The 13,094-nt window shown below is 42.9% G+C and overlaps 2 non-coding genes across 2 annotated transcripts; both read right to left on the bottom strand.

Annotated features, from left to right (window-relative positions):
* Nucleotides 1-10,320: 10,320 nt before the first annotated feature.
* On the bottom strand, nucleotides 10,321-10,394 carry trnam-cau (transfer RNA methionine (anticodon CAU)). The gene has a single exon. It is a non-coding gene; the product is annotated as a tRNA-Met (tRNA).
* A 2,462-nt stretch (nucleotides 10,395-12,856) lies between these two features.
* Nucleotides 12,857-12,929, bottom strand: trnam-cau (transfer RNA methionine (anticodon CAU)). Its single transcript has one exon. It is a non-coding gene; the product is annotated as a tRNA-Met (tRNA).
* Between the last annotated feature and the right edge of the window lie 165 nt (nucleotides 12,930-13,094).

Below are 13,094 nucleotides of genomic sequence, written 5' to 3'. Positions count from 1 at the left end.
CAAGGATCCTTTCCAGACCATTTTTAAATGTTCCCAAACTTTCAGCTTCAATCACATCGCTGGGTAGTTTATTCCAGATTGTGACTACTCTCTGTGTAAAGAAGTGTCTCCTGTTTTCCGTTTTGAATGCCTTGAAGCCCAATTTCCATTTGTGTCCCCGGGTAGTCTCCTCTGTTCCAGGGTGAAAAGGTTCAGTTCCCTCAGTCTCTCCGAGTAGGACTTTCCCTTGAAGACCTGGAATAAGTCTGGTTGCTCTTCTCTGAACTGCCTCTAAGGCAGCAATATCCTTTTTGAAGTGTGGTGCCCAGAACTGTACACAGTATTCCAGATGAGGTCTAACTAGCGCATTGTACAGTCTTAACATTACTGCCCTTGTTTTAAATTCTACACTTTTGACAATATACCCTAGCATTCTGTTTGCCTTCTTTATTGCTTCCCCACATTGCTTGGATGGAGAAAGTGAGGAGTCCACATAGACTCCTAGGTCTTTCTCATGCGTTACTTCATGTAGATCTGTACCTCCCATAGTGTAATTATAGTGGACATTTTTGTTACCTGCATGTATTACCTTGCACTTGTCCACATTGAATTTCATTTGCCAGGTGTCAGCCCACAACTGAATATTATCTAAGTTCCTCTGAATAGCCTGTGCTGCCAAGATTGTATCTGCTGAGCCACCTATTTTCTTGAAGTACTGTTGGATTTATCCCATCTGGCCCAGGTTATTTGTTTGTTTTTAATTCTGCTAGTCCCTTTAGTACCTCCTCCTCATTTATCCTGATCTCTCTTAGGGTTTGACTGGACTGATTGTCAACCTGTGGCATGTCATCTGTTTTTTCTTTTGAAAAAACCTCTGTGAAATACTCATTTAGAATATTTGCCACATCTTGTTCAATTTCCAAGATACCTCCGTTTTTGCCCTTTATCTGTTTCACCTCCTCCTTTATTAACCGCTTGCTGTTGTGATATTGAAAAAAGCTCTTTGCATTGGTTTGAGCTCCAAGAGCTATGTTTCTTTCTAATTCCCTCTCTGCTTTCCTGATCCCTTTCTTAAGATCTCTTTGCAGCTCAACATATTCTATGCATTTTGTTTCGTCACCATCCCTTTTGTATGCACTATACAACATTGTCTTCCTCTTTAAATTTTTTGCATACCTCTATTAAACCATTTTGGCCAGTGTTTTTTGTTCCTCAATTTGCTAAGTTTTGGTACAAATTGCTCCTGAGCCTTGAGTAGTATATTCTTAAAATATACCCATGCATTTTCAACTAACTCTCTGAAGACTCTGTATAGGAAGTTGAAGAAAGTGTTTTGTGATTATTATATAATGTTTTATATTAATACTAGCATTAGAAGTAGTTTTGTATACAGACTGAGCACATTCGATTTAGCAGTACAAGTAAAGGGTCAACAAGGTCGATTTGTTAGAAACTCCTGTCAGTAATGAAAGATTACACAGTGCCGAAATAGCCTACAGCTGTCTGCTGAGAATTTGTTTATGACTTAATCGTTTCTCCAGATAGGCAGGAATTGTTTCTGTTAAAGAACGATTGACACTAGGTAAATGATGACCGTGGGATCGCATCTTCCTAGTGCACATCAAAGACGGACATCTGCTTTGGATCCATCACCTCTTCACGGGAGGACAGATCGTAAAACGGACCCGGACCTGTTTCTTCTGATTGGATGAACGGCCATAAGATGTTACGTCATTTTTCCTATAAAGTTGTACTCATGTTTGTAAACATTAAGTCTCACTGAAGGAATTATTTCTGACGTGGAGCTTCCGAGTCGGCTCCATTAAAGTTCTATTTGCTTTATTTCTGCGACTTCTCCTCTTATTTCCCACACGGTTCTACAACTTGGCGTCACGAATGAGGATCTGAACTTGCCTCCACTCCCGGGACCAAAGCAAGGGTGAGTACCTTTAAAAATTACCACCCTGTATATTTAGATTTGATCTCGGGATTGTGTTTGGCTATCAGATTGTAATTTATAGAGAACCTGTGGAGAGGTAGAGGTAAAACAAATAGAAAGGTTGACTGTACAGCGGAGGTTCACAGTAGGGTGAACTCCAGGTAAGACAGATCTGCAGGGAGAGATACCAAAGGAACCGAAAGGTACGATTACGAGGCCTGCTGAGCCCCAAGTTAAGCAAGGAAATCATTGTACGCCAGGGCCAGAGTTAGTGGCAGTCAATAACCAGACGGAACTGGAGGTACTGTAAAGTCCAACGATATAGCCCCATCATTGGCAAAGATAGGGTTGGCATTATGGCATTACAAGATGTGTCTATATGTGAATACCTACAAGAGAAGTTTAAGAAACTTCAACTTAAGATGGAAAAGGCAGGATGGGATCCTAACTGGGTTCCCAAACAGCATAGAGAATGGTGGAATAAGGAAAAGAGAGAGAAAAACTTCTGCCCCTCCACCATATAAACATTCAGACAACCCCACTGATAATAGAACAGAGTCTAAACTTTACCCAGATTTGAGTTCATTCAAGTCAGAGAAAGTAAAATTAGCACCTATAGAGACGCGCACTAAGGAAACACCGCGATGTAGACGGACAATTTTATGCATTAACAACGTCGGTGCATCGCCCCTTCACACCCGGAGAGAAACACACAATTTTAAGCGACCTTCCAAAACTTAAACCCAATCATGGGAATCTGGATTTCTGGGAAAATTTTTATGAGATGTTAGATGTACACCAAATGCACGCTAGAGACGTACATATAATAATTAAAACTAAATGTCCAAGGCCAATCTGGGACGGGTTAAAAGCCGCCCAGCAGGATGGTACCTGTATAACAGCTGGAAATGATAATAATAATCTAAGGATCACTAACTTCATCACGGCTGTAAAGACAGTTCTCGGAGCAGGACAGGGAAATTGGGGTATAGTCTGTGGCGTCGTACAGAAGCCAGGAGAGACTTGCTACGATTATGCGGAACGAAAGTACACTACTTTTAGAGAACACTCCGGAATGCCAGACACCGAACGTGATAATGCGATCTTTTTAAAATTACTAAAAGAAGGGTTTTGTAAAGCACACCAAGACATCCTCAATATGGGTGTGACTGTACAATTGTAAAATGGGCTTCAGAGGTAGAAAACAAGCAGTCAAAAGCTAAAATAAATGCTGTGGCAGCTATATCTGCCATAACACAAAACGGAGGTAAATGTTACAATTGCGGAAAAATAGGACATGTCGCTAAAGACTGTCGGTCTAAATCAACCCGCCCTAAGTGCACTTTCTGTGGGAGGACAGGGCACACGGGAGACAAGTGCTGGAAAGCAGGCGCTCCAGGCGAACACGAAGCGCCCTGGAATCAGACCAAGACAAACCCAGGCAGCCCAGAGGAAACGCGGAGCTTCTGCAGATCATCTGAGATCTGACAGAGAAACTAAATAGGAAATAGGTCGCCTCGGCACCCGAGGTCGGCACATAACCGCACTGTTAGGGGGTCGGCAGTGTTCAATGTTGGTGGATACAGGTGCCTCTGTCTCGATAACCGATCTCCCCCTCCCACTGACTAAACGCAGACTACAGATCTCAGGTGTAGGCGGCGCATGTATCACAGCCACACTCAGCATACCTCATCTTCTAGAAATAGGCGATCTCCTAATTCCAGTGTCTTTTTGGGTTTGTAAAAACCCAGAGGGGACAATATTTGGCATAGATATCCTTAGAGAAGCCGGCGCACTAATGGATGCTAATAATAATCGCATAATATGGACCAATATACACGGGAAAAAAAGGATACACAAAGATACGCAACAAATTGCGCTAGTATCTCACTCACACCGCCAACATCTCATATATGGCCAGACACACCACTTGGACACGTGTGTCAGGCATTTCCTGATGTTTGGGCAACACATTAACAAGATTGTGGTCTGGCACAAATTGAACCTATAGTTATCCCAGGTCCAGTACACAAAGCACATAAACAGTATCCTATTAAACCAGAAGCTTTTACGGCAGTTCAGACAATTATTCAAACATTGCAAAATGAAGGAATAATACGCGAAACGCATTCAACCACTAATTCTCCAATCTGGTCAGTGGCAAAACCAGACGGCTCATGGCAACTTACAATTGATTACACACAATTGAATAAAGTTACACCCCGATTACACCCGATTGTAGCCAATCCCAACACTATATTAAACGATTTGAAACCCGAACACTCTATTTTTACGGTCCTGGATATTAGCAATGGATTTTGGAGCCTGCCACTCCACTCTGATTCCCAAAATAAATGTGCGTTTACTGTATTCGACAAACAGTACACATGGACTAGAGTGCCACAGGGATTTCACAACAGCCCAACACTCTTTCACCAGGCAATGGCCAAGACTTTAGAAGCAATGGGTCTGACACCCTGGGATAGTTTAATCATCCAGTACGTGGATGATCTTTTGATTGCGTCTCCTGATGAGACCGCACACTTAGGCGCATTAATTACAGTCCTCGGTGTCTTACAAAAGGCAGGATTTAAAGCAAGCCCTAAGAAAGCACAAATAGGCCTAACTAAGGTTCAATATCTCGGACACAACATTTCACAAGGACAAAAATCTATAACGCATAATAGGCAAGAAGCCATTCAAAATATGCCAAAACCACATAATGTTAGGGCTGTGTGTAAAGTTATGGGGCTCCTTAATTATTGCCGCACTTTCATCCCTAATTTCACAAAAGCCACAGGTCCGATACAGGCGTTAATCAAAGGAAGCCCGGCTCCCTTGGACCCCATAGACTGGGGACATGAACAGGAAATAGCCTATCGTGTAATAAAACAGGCTCTCAGCAATGCCCCCGCCCTCGGGTTACCAGATCATACTAAACCATTTCACCTCTACTATTCCCAAGATGGGATCTATTATACAGCAGTTCTGACACAGGAACATGGGGATAGGCAACGTCCCGTCGCCTATTACTCCACAAAGCAACCTACGGTAGCAGCAGGCATGCATCGCTTTATGGCAGCAGTAGACTGTGCCTCTTGGGCAGTGCAGGCATGCGAGCCGATTGTAATGAACACACAGTTGATTCTGCATACAGGACACATGTTAGTTGAATTATTACACACCGGCAAATTGCGTTCAGTCTCCGATAGTAGACGAGCTGGATGGGAAGCCGTTTTGCTCCCCAGAGATAAATCCATACAAATAATAAAAGACACACGAGTAAACCCAGCAGATGGGATGTTAGGGGAGGGAGAAGAGCATACATGCTCTGAGCTGGTGCTCCAGGAGGACCACAGTCGCTTCCTAGAAAACCCCCTCACAGACCCTGACTTGGAACTATATGTTGATGGATCCAGGAAAATAATAGATGGAATCCCCCACACTGGGTGGGCGGTGGTATTGGATGACAGCACCGTTGTAAAATCTGGATCCCTGCCAGGACACTGTTCAGCCCAAGCGGCAGAACTCGTGGCGTTGACTGAGTCATTAAAAATAGCGAAAGACATTAAAGTTAATATTTTCACTGACAGTCGCTATGCATTTGGAGTAGTACACGACTATATGGCAACCTGGGAATGTAGAGGGTTTATAACAACAGCAGGAGAAGTAATCAAACATTATGAGTATGTTATAGCCCTAGCTGAGGCAGCACACCTTCCAGAAAAGGTAGCAGTAGTTAAAGTGAAAGCTCATCAGAGTCTTTCTGATGATGGATGCCCGCGCACCCGTGGGAATCACTTTGCAGACCTAGCTGCGAGAAAGGCAGCAGAGACAGGCAGTCATGTGACGTTATCAGGATTCCCCTGCTCTAGTAAACTTGCGAGTATCCTAGAAAAAAAATTCTGACCTCGCACAGCTACAGAAAGACTGTGAGAAGAATGAAGTACAAGAGTGGGTTAAGGGAGGTGCAGTACACTCAGACGGTTTGTGGCGAAGTCCTAACTTACAATGTGTATTAGCACCCCAGTGTATTAGGTCAATGCTTCTGGACCAGTACCATGGCCCAGCTCACACGGGTCGCAAGGCCATGTTAACTCAATTGCGTGAACACTGGTGGTGGCCTGGCATAGGCAGGGACACTGCGAAGTGGTGTCAACAGTGTATTCCTTGTGCACAAGTAAACCCAGGTAAACCGATCAAAGTCACTAAATCACACCAGCCCCGGCCTCGAGGTCCGTGGGAAAATATTCAAATTGACTTTACAGGACCCCTGACAAAATGTCATGGGACATCCTATTGCTTGGTAATAATTGACCATTTCACAAAATGGGTTGAGGCTTTCCCCTGCAGGGACTGCTCTGCCACCACTGCAGCACGAGTCCTAGCAACTGAGGTTATTCCTCGATGGGGTGTGCCCCGTCAAATGGACTCAGATCAAGGGACTCATTTCACCGGTAAGGTGATGAAGGAAGCATGTTTACTGCTGGGGTAAAACAACGATTTCATATACCTTATCACCCTCAGAGTTCAGGCTTAGTGGAGAGCACTAACCGGACACTGAAGAAAAGTTTGGCAAAAGCCCTGTTAACTACAGGCAAGGGATGGAGAGTAGCACTCCCCCCTGTGCTGTATAAACTTAGAGCATCACCTAATCGGAGTACTCAGCTTTCTCCATATGAGTTAATGACAGGGAGAGCTATGCAACTCCCTGCTGGCATCTGGGGTCCCATTGATCCCAGTGCTCCATTCAAAGACCATCTTAAACAGTATGTGGCACAGCTATGTACACACTTAAAAAAACTTAGATCACAAGCACGTGATCTCCAGTCCCTCAGAGACTTGGAACTCAAAGAGGAAATGCCAACAACACTTCCTGAGGTTGGTTCACAAGTAATGTGTGAAAAATTTCCAAGCAGACCAGGGCTCAGGCCCAAATGGAGAGGACCACATAATGTCCTTCTTTCTACAGACACTTCGGTTTGTATTGATGGACAGGAGGGGGGTACTAGATGGAAACATTGTTCACAAGTTAAAAATTATAATCCAGGAGAACTGTGTACTAAACCTTTATCTTTTCTCATTCCTAGGAAAGCAACAGTTGCAGATTTCCTGAATTTTGAGAGACATTCCCCTAACTGGTAAAGGTTTTGTCCCCCTACAGGTACTAAGAGATAATCCAGCATGACGACGACTGTGTACACTAGAGTATTTGGACTGATCTGCCTGTCCTTAGTTGAATCATGGACAGATAACAAATTTATCCAAATGACACGCACCTATGCAAATGCCCTTAATAAAACAAAATGTTGGGTTTGTTCCCACATTCCACACGACACTAAGAAAGGGGTTCCAATGATCCCCATTCCAATTCCAGTATTTTCTGATTATTCACAACTTAGAGTTGCCTCTAATGTACGGTATGCATATGATTATGCCTTAGGCATCACAGGAGAATGGTACTTTAGACCGAAGATGGATCAGAATAGAAGATATTTTAAAATGCCATATATTGACTTGGCTCACAGTAACAAAGGATCTGTGTGTGTTTCATACTATAACCAAACCATGCAATCCCAATTGATAGGTAATAGTACTTGTAATCACACTGTGGCTATCGATGGTCTTGACTTTAGGTATCAGACTTGTCGATTTTACGCTCCATGGAATGGGACTTATTGGATATGCGGCATGCGGGCATATTGGGAACTTCCTTGTAAGTTCACAGGTTCTTGTTATTTAGGATTTGTGGTGCCAGCTTTGCGCCACACTGAAGATAAATACCTTCCAGATATAGAACAATTTACTCACCCTAAAGGTGAGATAGGGGAAGGAGACAGGTTTGCTTCCATACTATTTCCTATGTATGGAGTCGGAAGAGCAATAAAGGAAATCAGATTAGTAGCTGGTATATTAGAAACATTAAGTATTTCTACAACTGAAGTTCTCAGCAATTTAACAACTGAAATAGTGGCTATGCGAACTGTTGCCCTCCAGAACAGGCTAGCTCTAGATTTCTTGCTAGCAGCACAAGGAGGGACATGTGCCATTATAGGGCAGGAATGCTGTACTTACATACCAGATAACTCTGAACACATTTATAATCTTATAGAGCACATTAGGAAAGCAACTACAAAGATACACCAGTCCTCCGGAGGAAAAACCCTCTGGGGATGGCTTGCTGATACCTTTGATAATCTGGGTATGATTGTATTAAAAGGATTGATATCGGTAGTTACTATTCTGCTATGTCTGTATGTTTCTTTTTTATGTCTTAAATACACTGTTCAAAGAGCATCTCAACAACTTTGTAAACCTCATAATGTATCTACTATGGTTACAGCTGCTATTAAAACACCCTCGTTGGCAGACTTTCTCTAAATTTCTACTAAACGACACCGTCCCTCACTCGGGAGGAGCAAAACTCACACACCCATTGACACAAATCTTATTCTATCCCCTTGGTTCTGGAGGCTCCATGTGACTGAGGACAAATGGATTTAGTATCAAAGGCAATAAACCTCATGACTCAAGGAAAACCAAAGGATGCATTGGAAAGATACTATTACAAAGGTCACTCACTCACGCCTACAGGACATTCTGTACATTCACATTTAGGGACACACACTTATCGCTCTCCCCGACAGCAGGGACACCCTTACACTCGCCGTACACACATATACACCCCACGGGGAAGGGTTGGGATGAAGGAGCTGAAAACGCAGCGTCAAATCTTCCTAACCCCTTGCTTGTAACTGATAAACATAACTTTTCTTTGGCTTCTTTCCGCTTTGCTCTATTGCCAAACAGCAGGGAATGAAGACTCTGTATAGGAAGTTGAAGAAAGTGTGTTGTGATTAATATATAATGTTTTATATTAATACTAGCATTAGAAGTAGTTTTGTATACAGACTGAGCAGATTCGATTTAGCAGGACAAGTAAAGGGTCAACAAGGTCGATTTGTTAGAAACTCCTGTCAGTAATGAAAGATTACACAGTGCCGAAATAGCCTACAGCTGTCTGCTGAGAATTTGTTTATGACTTAATCGTTTCTCCAGATAGGCAGGAATTGTTTCTGTTAAAGAACGATTGACACTAGGTAAATGACGACCGTGGGATCGCATCTTCCTAGTGCACATCAAAGATGGACATCTGCTTTGGATCCATCACCTCTTCACGGGTGGACAGATCATAAAATCTTCAGATTGGATGAACAGCCATAAGATGTTACGTCATTTTTCCTATAAAGTTGTACACATGTTTGTAAACATTAAGTCTCACTGAAGGAATTATTTCTGACGTGGAGCTTCCGAGCCGGCTCCATTAAAGTTCTATTTGCTTTATCTCCGCGACTTCTCCACTTATTTCCAACGTGGTTCTACAACTCAGACTTAGTAACGCGTTACCCACAACCCTGGAAAAGAGTTGCACTGTCGTTTCTTGAATCTCAGAGCATTCTAAATCTGTTTCGGAGGCGTTCCCCAAAGGCACAATATGTGGATGATATGGGCAAAAAGAAGGAGAAAAAGCTACTGTGCGCTAGATGACATGTAAAGCAAGGAACACATTCGTTACTGTCCCAGCAATCTCCGAGAAACACCGTGTGTACGCATCCACTGTGATATGTGATTGAAACAACGAGATTGCAAGCGCCTTATGTGCATCATTTTTACTTCTCGGGTTGAAGTCACAGACAGACTGTGGTCAAAAAGTAGGGAGTTATCAGGGCCAGGTGCCAGGGATGATACATGTAAGGTACACGCAATAACGCCGAGCTATAGCCTCCACTATGCTGAGTGTTGCTTTGTGGGTACAGCGACTAAATTAAGACATGTTGAAGTCAATCAATCAATGAATAAATACATGTCCATTGATTTATGTATTGATGTATTTCTTTCAACATTGAATTCTTTGTGTAATGTCGTTTTCAACACAGTCCTCAACTCTTGTTGTCCTTGTCGCCAGCACGGGTAAGTGTGTGCTCCTGAGTGGTAAAAGGACCCTTGTCAGAGGTGGGATTCAAAGCCAAGCCTCTACAGGAGATGATGACCTGCACGCAGCACCTTACACCACTCAGCCATCCTGACTTGTGCTGCAGTGATCAAATTGAGTCGTTGCCGACGTCATGGAAAACAATGAACTTTTCAATGACTGTGTTCTGCCAGGGCTTCCTTCACTTTGACTTTTGGGATCACGACGTCATCTCACCAATGGCCGAAGTAGCTCAGTTGGGGGAGCGATAGACTGAACATCTAAAGGTCCCTTGTTCCATCCCAGGATTTGGCATTTTGCCATGAATTTCTTCAGACAGCGCAAGCAACCACTTTATTGCACAGGTGTGCGCCTTTTTTCTGCAGCTGGAGATCAGTGTGGTAGAACTCAAAGATAAAGGAAGAGTGCTTGCCCCCGTGTGAGGGTCGAACTCACCACCTTCAGATTATGAGACTGACGCGCAACCTACTGCGCCAACGAGGCACGGCACAGCCAGCTACCTCTACTCCAACTGACCTCTTAGCATGACAACCACTCCGATGAACATTCGTGAACACATATTTTCCCCGAATGACAACCATGCGCCTGTGATGTAGTGATTAGCTAGGTATGTATTAAGCAGTTCGACTGCAGATTATTACAGATAATTATTAAAAGACCATTGTGCCCCAGGGGACGCGTTTTATATGTCTTGTGCATTTGCTTCGGTGACAGAATCTAGAGCTTCCCCGCAGCGCCAGTGGTGTAGTGGTATCATACAAGGTTCCTGTTCTTGTGAGTTGCGTTTGATTTCTGGCTAGCGTATGCCACACAGCCTACTTTCTTACTTGCTTTGATTGCCCTTGTCATTTCATTTTTTTCTTCATTCCAGAATACAGCGGCTAGACTTTTCCTCGGCAATTCATTGGACCATTTCTTTCTTTTGAGGTTATTCAATTTCAAGAACACAAAGACCATACTTTCTGGGAGTTATATTTCAGAAATAAAACGAGACACTCTCAAACTTTGTATCTCCTTCAACAACAAACAAACAAGCCAAAAGAGAAGGAAAAGAGCAGTGTTGGGGTCGTTACTCACAAAAAGTAATGTCTTACATTGTACTCGTTACTCATATCAAAAGTAACTAAACACTTTACTTATTACTTCCTGGAGAATGTAATTAGTTACTTTACTTTTACATTACTCTGCATTACACCCCAAACGTTGCGGGACCTCAATAAACAATTTCAAAGCTACACCAACACAAGCAGTTGATAATGACAGAGACATACTGTTATCTTTTGTTGTTTTAATAAAGCGCCACAGGAAAACCAGGCCAGTGTCGGAAGTCCACCCCCTGTTGTGGGAGGAGCGGAGCGATTGTGGGTTTGGTTTTGTGTTTCGTTTTAAAAATGAAGAAAGAAAGCAACACTACGAGCGATAGAGCCTGGTGTGGAAAAGACTTTTGTGGCTGTTTTATTCTTTGTGCTTTAGATGATTGGAGACAGCATAATAAATACACGTTTCTGTTAAGAGATATTAGCAGTAGCTAAACGTGTATAGACAACATTATACTCAGACAAGCATTACGTTACCATAAGAAAACGTGCAACATTAAAATACATCTTTGCTATTTATTTTTATTATTGTTATTATTGTAATCATCATCAAGATATGTGCTAGTAGATCTGCATCTTAAATGTCTCAACTTGACTCCTTTAACTTATTACTCTTACTACAGATTTGTAACTGCAATCGACAGTTTTTCTAATATTTTTAATGTACGACATAGACGTCCTTATCGTCCTTATTAAGACCATATCGTTACAATGTGTAATGCAGTAACGAGAACAAAAAAAAGGAATCAGTAACTGTAATATTATTACTCCTTTTGGAACCATACCACGTTACGTTACTCGTTACTACCAAAAGTAAAAACATTACTGTAATGCGTTACTTAGTAACGCGTTACCCACAACCCTGGAAAAGAGTTGCACTGTCGTTTCTTGAATCTCAGAGCATTCTAAATCTGTTTTGGAGGCGTTCCCCAAAGGCACAATATGTGGATGATATGGGCAAAAAGAAGGAGAAAAAGCTACTGTGCGCTAGATGACATGTAAAGCAAGGAACACATTCGTTACTGTCCCAGCAATCTCCGAGAAACACCGTGTGTACGCATCCACTGTGATATGTGATTGAAACAACGAGATTGCAAGCACCCATGTGCATCATTTTTACTTCTCGGGTTCAAGTCACAGACAGACTGTGGTCAAAAAGTAGGGAGTTATCAGGGCCAGGTGCCAGGGGTGATACATGTAAGGTACACGCAATAACGCCGAGCTATAGCCTCAACTATGCTGAGTGTTGCTTTGTGGGTACAGCGACTAAATTAAGACATGTTGAAGTCAATCAATCAATGAATAAATACATGTCCATTGATTTATGTATTGATGTATTTCTTTCAACATTGAATTCTTTGTGTAATGTCGTTTTCAACACAGTCCTCAACTCTTGTTGTCCTTGTCGCCAGCACGGGTAAGTGTGTGCTCCTGAGTGGTAAAAGGACCCTTGTCAGAGGTGGGATTCAAAGCCAAGCCTCTACAGGAGATGATGACCTGCACGCAGCACCTTACACCACTCAGCCATCCTGACTTGTGCTGCAGTGATCAAATTGAGTTGTTGCCGACGTCATGGAAAACAATGAACTTTTCAATGACTGTGTTCTGCCAGGGCTTCCTTCACTTTGACTTTTGGGATCACGACGTCATCTCACCAATGGCCGAAGTAGCTCAGTTGGGGGAGCGATAGACTGAACATCTAAAGGTCCCTTGTTCCATCTCAGGATTTGGCATTTTGCCATGAATTTCTTCAGACAGCGCAAGCAACCACTTTATTGCACAGGTGTGCGCCTTTTTTCTGCAGCTGGAGATCAGTGTGGTAGAACTCAAAGATAAAGGAAGAGTGCTTGCCCCGTGTGAGGGTCGAACTCACCACCTTCAGATTATGAGACTGAAGCGCAACCTACTGCGCCAACGAGGCACGGCACAGCCAGCTACCTCTACTCCAACTGACCTCTTAGCATGACAACCACTCCGATGAACATTCGTGAACACATATTTTCCCCGAATGACAACCATGCGCCTGTGATGTAGTGATTAGCTAGGTATGTATTAAGCAGTTCGACTGCAGATTATTACAGATAAT

Source organism: Amia ocellicauda, chromosome 14 (assembly GCF_036373705.1).
Source record: "Amia ocellicauda isolate fAmiCal2 chromosome 14, fAmiCal2.hap1, whole genome shotgun sequence".
Classification (NCBI taxonomy): domain Eukaryota; kingdom Metazoa; phylum Chordata; class Actinopteri; order Amiiformes; family Amiidae; genus Amia; species Amia ocellicauda.
This window is presented reverse-complemented; position numbering and strand designations above follow the sequence as displayed.